The following is a 9588-nucleotide window of genomic DNA, read 5'->3' on the forward strand; positions in this document are numbered from 1 at the left end:
GCATCCTTGCAGGCAAAGCAACCATATGAAAAATAAAAATAAAGCTTTTTAAAGTAAGGCTGAATAAAGAATTTGTCCCAAATAAATGAAAATAAAAGCCAGATAAAAAGAAGTTAACAAAGGATGCTTAATTAAGTTCAACATGCCCTTTTCACAAGATGAGGGAAAATCAGATTGTTATGGAAAAAAAAAATCCTTGTTCAGAAGACCAATGTGAGAGAAAAGCATACATCATGTTTGCAAAGTAGAATAAGGATACCATAGAATAGATTGTGTAATGACAGAATGAGAGCAGCTGAATCCAGCACTTAATTGAAGTCAGCAATTATGGTGGCAATGACAAAAAAATATTCACTAGAAGAACTAAGATCTAATGTAATCCAATGGAGCATACTGGGAAAGAGTAAAATATTATAAACAAATCTTATAGACATGAAATAATCATTCATTCTATGAAACTTATATTCACATTGCTTCATGCTGAAAAACTCACAGAGCTCTCCTCCTTTGCTGCTTTCATTGTAATAAAATCATAAGGATATTAATAAGAACAAAGAATTTTAGTACATCAAATTAAAATCTTCCAACCTTCAGCTCCTTCTCCAGCACCACGTCTGCCTGTATTCTGTCATGCTTCCCATTACGATGATAATGGACTAAACCTCTGAAAGTGTAAGCCAGCCTCAATTAAATGCTCTCCTTTCTAAAAAAAAAATAAAAATAAAAATAAAAATAAATTAAAATCTTCATGGAATCTCTGGTTCAATCTATGTTCTTTGACTCTGAGATAATCTCTCAGTCTGAAGAAAAATAGAATTAACCTTGTGCTATCCTTTGTTCCTATGGTGTTCAAACCCATTACACACTTGGGCAGAAATTACCTATTATCATCAAGAATTCTATAAATACAATACATGTAAGGACATATACATCATAATAGATGTAGTCTTTGCTGTAGCAACAGGATTATTAAACATCTTCATTAGGAGTTAAATTATCTGAGCTACATACAGTCTATAGACTCTTAGAACTACTGCTGGTATATGGATCCTGAGTGCACACATTTCTACCCCTCAACACAAACTTGACACAGTTACGTGCAACCAAACAGAAATTCAAATAATGCATGAAGGAATTTAAATGTTTATGTCTGTAAATTGCTTACAGAGTGCACCTTCAACAATGCCATCCAAGTCACAAATTATACCTTTTAGGAATGACACTGACAACCTCCTCTACATCTATCTTGCTGGGCTAAAACCCCAAAGAGAAGGAAGATGTACAGAACTTCTAGGGTGAAAAGTCCAAGATGTCAGGACACCCAGTTAGAGTTCAAAGGCACCATTCTTTTGTTCTTCCTTATTGAAAAAGCTGCCTTGCTTCCCTCAGCACAGACTTGGGAGAAGCTCCAGAGCTTCTTCCAAGATGATGTCTGCCCTGATCACAGAAACTATGAAGACCCTGACCTCAACTCAAAGCCCAGAAGACAGTATAAGAGCATGGATATCAGGGCTGGAGAGGAGAGAATGGAAGGCAACAGTGAGATGAAGCGCTTTCTTGCTGAATTCATACCGAGAGGTAAGATCAGCTGTGTCCTACTGCACATGAAAACATTATTAACACACACTGAAAACACAGTAAAGGATGGAACAAAGCAGAAAGGGTAAGTTTTAATTTTCACCTATTCCAGAACAATCTCAGAAACTAGGTGATTGTCTCACTTCTGTCAGGAAAACTTTAGTTGGAGTTCATTCTTTCCCTGAAGGACAGCTGTGACATCTGAAGGGAGGTAAATGACCATTATACAACATCCCGTGTTTTATTTACTATAAGATATCAACAAAGTCTCTTCTGACCCACTTGCAGATAAGGCCCAGTTCACCCTCCATCAATTTCCCTTTCTTCTTTACCATCACTCGTTTCTTGGTCTGTCTTAACAACATGTGTTTAAAGGAATGAATGAGTGTTAGCTGCCACAAAAAAGGGAGAAGTCAGCCTAGTTTTGAGGTTGGAGACCATGAGTAAGGGTCACCAAATGCAGTGACACAAGAAGACCACAAGAATACCAACAGAGCCAATTAACCAGGGCCCAGAGGGACTTGTTGAGACTGAAGCATCAACCAAGGACCATGCATGAACTAGACCTATGCCCCCTACATAGATGTAGGAGTTGGGCATCTTAGGCATCAAGTGGGTTCTCTAATAAAAGAAGTGGGAACTGCATCTGACATGGACTCACTCACCAGCTTTTTTATCACTTTGCCCTAGTGGGACTGCCTTACCAGATCACAGGGGAAGAGGACATGCTCAGTCCTGCTGCTACTTGATGAACTGGAGGATAGGAAAGGGAGCTCTCCTTTTCTGAGGAATAGGGGAGGGGTGAAGGAAGAAGAATGGGGCTGAGAGGGGAAAAGGGATAGGGCTGCAATGCTGCAACCAGGATGAAAAGTAAATTTAAAAGAAAAAAAAAGACTTAGGGTTTTATCATACAAGTCTTTTATTTGAGTAACTAGTTATCCCCAAGATATTTTATTTGTGGATATTGTGAAGAATGTAGTTTCCCTAATTTCATTCTCAGTCCATTTGTATATGGGAGGACAAATGGGTTTTTGTTTGTATGTTTTGTTTCTTTGTTGTTTTGTTGTTGTTCTTGTTTTTTGTTAATCTTGTCCCATAAGTATGGGTATGTCGTGTTCATTTTCATTGAATTATAGAAAGTTCTTAATTTCTTTATTTTTCTCTTGACCCAGTAGTCATTCAGTAGAGAGCTATTCAGTTTCCATGAGTTTGCATGTTTTCTGTTGTTTCTGTTGTTGTTAAAACCAAGCTTTAATCCATGATAGGATGTAGGGGTATTTCGGCTTTTTTGTACCTGTTGAGACTGCTTTGTGACTGAGCATGTGGTCAGTTTTGGATAAAGTTCCATGAGGTACAGAGAAGAAGGTATATTCTTTTGTGTTTTGGTGAAATATTCTGTAGATAACTGTTGGGTCCATTTAGTTTGTAACTTCTGTTATCTCCAGTGTTTCTCTGTTTGGTTTTCGTCTGCCTGATCTGTCTGTTGGTAAGAGTAGGGTATTACAGTCTCCCATTATCAATGTGTGAGAGTCAGTGTGTGGTTTAAGCTTTAATAATGTTTCTTTTGCAAACATCCGTGCCCTTGCATTTGGGCCATAGATGTTAAAAATTGAAACATCAAGATACTCCAGAGGCTGCCATGGGCAGGGCGAAGGCACCCAGAGGCCCACTGTGCAACACCCAGCGGTATACACTGGTGGACACCACCATGATGAGCAACTTCGTGATGGGGAGATGGAAGAGAAAGAGAAGCACAATGGTTTGTGCAATATGAAAAGAGGTGGAACTGGAGACTAGGGGTGGTGAGGAACCCCTGATGGGAGTAGTCTGCCCTGCCATCTGAGGCCACGGTGATGTCCCAGCCTGTGCTGCCACTGGCAGCCATGTCTGGGTCCATGGCTCTGCAGCAACAGGGATCTGTATCAATGTTTGTGGCCCCTGTTACCACCAAAGGCCATGTGGACATCCATGGTCTAGGCTGCTGCCCGGGGGCTTGTTGATGTCCGGGCTATGCAGAGCTGGCTTCGTGCCTCCCTTTTTCCTCCTGGGCTGTCAGCTTTGGGCCTTTGGCCTTTTCCTTCTGGGAAAAGTATACTATGTGACACACCACAGCTTCCATGGTGAGATGGTTTTCTGTTTGTTTGCCTGTTTGTTTTCTTTGGGGAGGCGGTTGCTAGGGCAAAGGGTGGATATACACAGATGGAGAGATGAGTGGGACTGGGGTACATGATGTAAAATTAACAAAGAATCAATAAAAAAATTTTAAACATGCAAACTTAAAAAAAAAACAGACTTGAAACATCATGTTGGTGGATCTTTCCAGGGGTAAGTATGAAGCACCTCTCCCTATCTCTTTTAATTTTTATTTGAAGCCAGTTTTGTCACATATTAGAATACCTACATCACCTCACCTTGCTTCTTAGGTCCATGTGCTTATAACATCTTTTTCCAACCATTCACTCTGAAGCAATGTCTAACGTTGATGTTGAGGTGTGATTCTTGTATGCAGCAAAAATGGATTCTGTTTTCACATCCATTCTGTGCCTTTTTATTAGAGAAGTGAGTCCATTGGTATTGAGAAATACCAAGGACCAATGAATGTAAATTCCTGCTTTGTTGTTGTTGTTGGTTGTGGTGGGGGGGGGTACTGTGTGTGTGTTTCTCTTCTTTTGGTTTTGTTGGTGCGTGGTTATTTATTTCCTGTGTTTCATTGGCTGCAGTTAACCTCCTTGGGTTGTAATTTTCCTGCTAGTACTTTCTGTAGGGCTGGATTTGTGAACAGATGTACCCGCCTGTGGGACTAGTAATTCGTGGGGTCTTCGAAGAGGACCAAGCCTGAAAGAAAAACGGGCGAGAGAGAGAAGAACGGGACCAAGCAGTTTTCCTTGTCAAAGTCCCGTTTATTATGGGGCAAAGCTTTACTTTTAAGCTCAAAGAATAAGGAAGTAAAAAATTGTAGGGAGAAGGATGGGAGGCTATCTCGTGATTCCGGTCAGGTGGGGGAATCAGGTGGTGGAATCAGGTGGGGGATCAGGTGGTGGAATCAGGTGGGGGATCAGGTGGGAGATCAGGTGAGGGGTGGTTCTCGGTCTCAGGAAGCAATCTATCCAGGTGGTCAAGGCTAGTTGCAGCCTCTGGCGCCAGCATCCGTCGTGACTACATGCCTGGGATTCTTGGTCTCTGGCAAACAGATATTGTTTAAATTTGACTTTATCAGAGGATATCTTGTTTTCCCTATCTATGGGGATTGAAAGTTTCTCTGGGTATAGTAGTCTGTGATCTCTAAGAGTCTTCAGCACATCTATCCAGGCCCTTCTGGCTCTAAGTCTCTCCACTGAGAAGTTGGATGTAATTCTAATAAGCCTGCCTTTATATGTCTCTTTCCTTTTTTCTTTTTTAATTAAATTTTGTTTTTTATATTAATTATAGTTTATTCGCTTTATATCCTAGCTGTATCCCCCTTCCTCATTCCCTCTCAAATCCCACCCTCCTTCCCTCTTCTCCCATGCCCCTCTCCAAGTCCACTGATAGGGGAGGTCCTCCTCTCCTTCCATCTGACCTTAGCTTATCAGGTCTCATCAGGACTGGATGCATTGTCCTCCTCTGTGGCCTAGCAAGGCTGTTCCCCCCTCAGGGGGGGGAGGGGGCAATCAAAGAGCCCGCCACTGAGTTGATGTCAGAGGCAGTCCCTGTTCCCCTTACTAGGAAACCCAATTGGATACTGAGCTAACATGGGCTACATCTGTGCAAGGATTCTGGGTTACATCCAGGAATGGGCTTGGTTGGAGTATCAATTTCAAAAAGACCTCAGTGCCTAGTTTTGGTTCTGTGCTCTCCTTGTGGAGCTCCTGTCCTCTCCAGTTCTTACTATCTCCCCCTTGTTTTATATGATTTCCTGCACTCTGCCCAGAGTTTGTTTATGAGTCTCAGCATCTGCTTTGATACACTGCTGGGTGGAGTCTTTCAGAAGCCCTCTGTGGTAGGCTTTTGTCCTGTTTCCTGTTTTCTCCTTCTTCTGAGTGAGGACTGATCATTTTACCCAGGGTCCTCCTTCTATCTCAGCTTCTTTAGATGAACAGCTTTTAGTATGATTATCCTATATTATATGTCTAATATCCACTTATAAGTGAGTATATACCGTGTGTGTCTTTCTGTTTCTGGGATACCTCACTCAGGATGATCTTTTCTAGTTCCCACCATTTGCCTGCAAAATTCATGATTTCCTTGTTTTTAATTGCTGAGTAGTATTCCATTGTGTAAGTGTACCACAGTTTCTGTATCCATTCCTTCATTGAGGGACATCCGGGTTATTTTCAGGTTCTGGCTATTACGAATAAAGCTGCTATGAATATGGTTGAACAAATATCCTTGCTGTATACTTGAGCATAGTTTAGATAGATGCCCAGGAGTAATATAGCTGGATCTTGAGGTACCACTATTTCTTTTTGTCTGAGAAAGCGCCAGATTGATTTCCAAAGTGGTTGGACAAGTTTAATTCCCACCAACAATGGAGAAGGGTTTCCCCTTTCTCCACATTCTCTCCAGCACGTATTGTCACTTGAGTTTTTTATCTTAGCCATTCTGATAAGTGTAAGGTGAAATTTCAGGGTCATTTTGATTTGCATTTTCCTGATGACTAAGGATGTTGAGCATTATTTTATGTGTTTCTCTTCCTTTTGTTATTCCTCAATTGAGAATTTTCTGTTTAGCTCTGTACCCCATATTTTAATTGGATTGCTTTGATTTGTTGCTTTTTATACCTTGAGTTCTTTATATATTCTGGATATTAGCCCTCTGTCAGATATAGGGTTGGTGAAGTTCCTTTCCCAGTCTGTAGGCTGTTGTTTTGTTCTGACTACAGTGTCCTTTGCTTTACGAAGCTTTTCAGTTTCATGAGGTCCCGTTTATTGATTGTTGATCTTAGAGCCTGTGCTGCTGGTGTTCTGTTCAGGAAGTTGTCTCCTGTGCCAATGAGTTCTAGGTTCTTACCCACTCTTTCTTCTAACATATTTTGTATGTCTGGTTTTATGTTGAGGTCTTTGATCCACTTGAACTTTAGTTTTGTGCAGGGTGATAAATGTGGATCTATTTGCATTTTTCTCCATGGAGACATCCAGTTAGCTGAGCACCATTGTTCTTGATTCCCAGTGTAACTTAAAGGGAAACTTATACAATGTCCAGAACCCTTGATGTCCTGCAGATGAAGGAGGAGGATGTATTCAAACTCCTTGCCTCAGTGTCAAAGACCAGCTTCAGCGTTGCAAAACTGGAGACGAACTGAGTTAGGGTGCAGACTCCATGCTGCCAGACATTTTCTGAGGGTAATTTTCCCAGCCAGAACTCACTGATACCAAGCGTAACTTCCACTGATAGTGGCAAATTGAGAGGCCAGAATTAAATTACTGGCATTAGCCAGTGCTGGTAGCTTCCTGGCAGGGGCTTACATCTACCATGTAAGCATCAACTAGGGCTGTTGGCTCTAGCTTTGGCTTTCCACTGGTAGTGGCAAAGCATCTAAAAAGAAAAAGAAAGGAGAGAAAAAGACCACACATATGCACACACACACACACACACACACACACACACACACTTACACTTGATTAAGTAAGACAGACTCCCTCAGGTAGGCTTCAACAAGTCTCTACTTAACTTTTCTTTATTTAGCTTCTCTGACAGGCTTCTTTTATTTTACACATACATACATACATATATATATACATACATCCATATGTACCTACATACATCCCCATATTCGGTGGAAAAGCAAACTCCAGAGAGTGAGCCCCAACCCAGCCTTACATATATATATATATATGTGTGTGTGTGTGTGTGTGTGTAAGGTTCTTCTCAAGGGTGGCCGTTAAATCACTAATCTGCTCCAGCAACCATGCCCATATCAGAGATCAGACCTCTACTCTTGCCTGATGCATCTAAAACAAAAAGGGGGAACTGTAGAGAGCTGCGGAATGCTATGCCTTAAAGATGGAGCTGGTTTCCGCCTTCCACCTTCCCAATGGTGAGTGCTCTCTGTCACGAACAACTCCACATTTGGCTAAGGCCGAGGATCTGGCTTGCTTCCATGTATGTGGACCTATCTGCATTGCCCCCGTGGCACGCCTGGGTTGGCTACCCAGAGGCTATTTAAGCTGTGGGCTGGCTTTCCCCAGGGTCCGAGGATTGTTCAAGGTTCCTGAATAAACTGCATTGAAAAAAAAAAAAGAGATAAAATATTGTTAATTGTAAGTTCCAGATAGACTGCCCAGTCAGGGACTGGAAGCCTGTTAGAGTTTTCACACGATTCATATTCTGGGAGGATCATGAGGCCCGAAAGAATAACAAGCAGAGCTATACTCAAGTAATAGCATGAAGTCCTCAGGATATTTAGTTCTTGGGGCCATGCCATGCCAAGACAAACCCATCAGGGCTCTGCTACTGGTGGGCCCCCTACCATGAGTTCTAGAGCTGTTTGCTGTTCTTGCAGAGACTCCAGCACCGCAGGAATCCAGTTAGGTAGCACCAACCCTGACTTTCAGATGGAGCAATACCTCTACGAAAGGAAGAGTGATGGTATCTACATCATAAATCTGAAGAGGACCTGGGAGAAGCTGTTGCTTGCAGCTGAGGCTGTTGTTGCCATTGAGAACCCTGCTGATGTCATCTCCTCCAGGAACACCGGTCAGCAAGCTGTGCTGAAGTTTGCCGCTGTCACTGGAGCCACTCCAATTGCTGGCCGCTTCAAACCTGGGACCTTCACTAACCAGATCCAAGCAGCCTTCGGGGAGCCTCTGCTTCTAGTGGTGACTGATCCCAGGGCTGACCTCAGAGAGGCCTCTTCCGTCAACCTGCCCGCCATCGCTCTGTGCAACACAGATTCCCCTCTGCGCTATGTGGACATTGCCACCCCGTGCAACGACAAGGGAGCTCACTCAGGGGGTCTGCTGTGGTGATGCTGGCCCGGGAAGTACTGCGCATGTGTGGCACTATCTCCCGTAGCACCCATGGGAGGTTATGCCTGATCTTTACTTCTACAGAGACCCAGAGGAGATTGAGAAGGAGGAGCAGGCTGTGGCTGAGAAAGCCGTGACCAAGGAGGACTTCCAGGATGAACGGACTGCTCCTGCTCCCGCTCCTGAGTTCCCTGCTGCTCAGCCAGGTGGCAGACTGGTCTGAGGGTGTGCAGGTGCCCTCTGTGCCCATCCAGCAGTTCCCTACCAAAGACAGGAGTGCCCAGCCAGCACTGAGGACTGGTCAGCCGCTCCCACAGCGCAGGCCACTGAGTGGATTGGAGCCACCACTGACTGGTCCTGAGCTCCTCTGCAGACACCTGAGCAAAGGGGGAAAAAAAAAAGAGTGGGAAAAAAAATAAAGCTCTTAAAGCTGAAAAAAAATGACACATAAATAGTTATGTTTTATTAAGAGTAATCTGTGCATTATTTAAGATTTGTTTGTTTGGATCTTTTTTAAGATTATAATATAATTGCAACATTTCTTCCTTCCCTTTCCTCCCTCCTAACACCCCCCATTCACCTCTGTCCACTTACCTTCAATTCATGGACTCTTTTTCACTAATTGTTATTGCATGCATGTATATTTGCATACATATGTATTTCTAAATGCAACATGCTCAGTTCAAGTACGGTGGCTCGTGTGCATGTTTTTGGTAATGGTCTTTTGGCAATCAATTGGTGTGCTCTTCCCTGTGGAGAAGCTCCTCTCCAGCACCCTGCTTTCCTCCGACACCTGTACTTCATTGTCTATTTAAGGTTTTATGTGGAGATAGATGAGCCTCATTAAAACCATTCCACAGTTACTAGGTAAGACTTGTACAAGGTTTTCCTGTCAAAGAACCCCACCTTCTGGTCATGTGAATTTACACCATCAAACATAGAAAGGTTGATTTTAACCAACGGTCTCTGATGCCACCTGCTGGTTCATTTTCAAATTCATTCAGTTTTAGAACAACAAAAAGTCACTTCGTTTCATAAGCACAGAAGAGAAGCTGGAGCCAGA

At 42.8% G+C, this 9588-nt stretch overlaps 1 pseudogene; it reads left to right on the forward strand.

Moving 5' to 3' along the window:
* Positions 1-8027: 8027 nt before the first annotated feature.
* Positions 8028-9387, forward strand: LOC110564021 (small ribosomal subunit protein uS2-like; annotated as a pseudogene).
* The last annotated feature ends 201 nt before the right edge of the window (positions 9388-9588 follow it).

Source organism: Meriones unguiculatus, chromosome 5 (genome assembly GCF_030254825.1).
Source record: "Meriones unguiculatus strain TT.TT164.6M chromosome 5, Bangor_MerUng_6.1, whole genome shotgun sequence".
NCBI classification, from domain to species: domain Eukaryota; kingdom Metazoa; phylum Chordata; class Mammalia; order Rodentia; family Muridae; genus Meriones; species Meriones unguiculatus.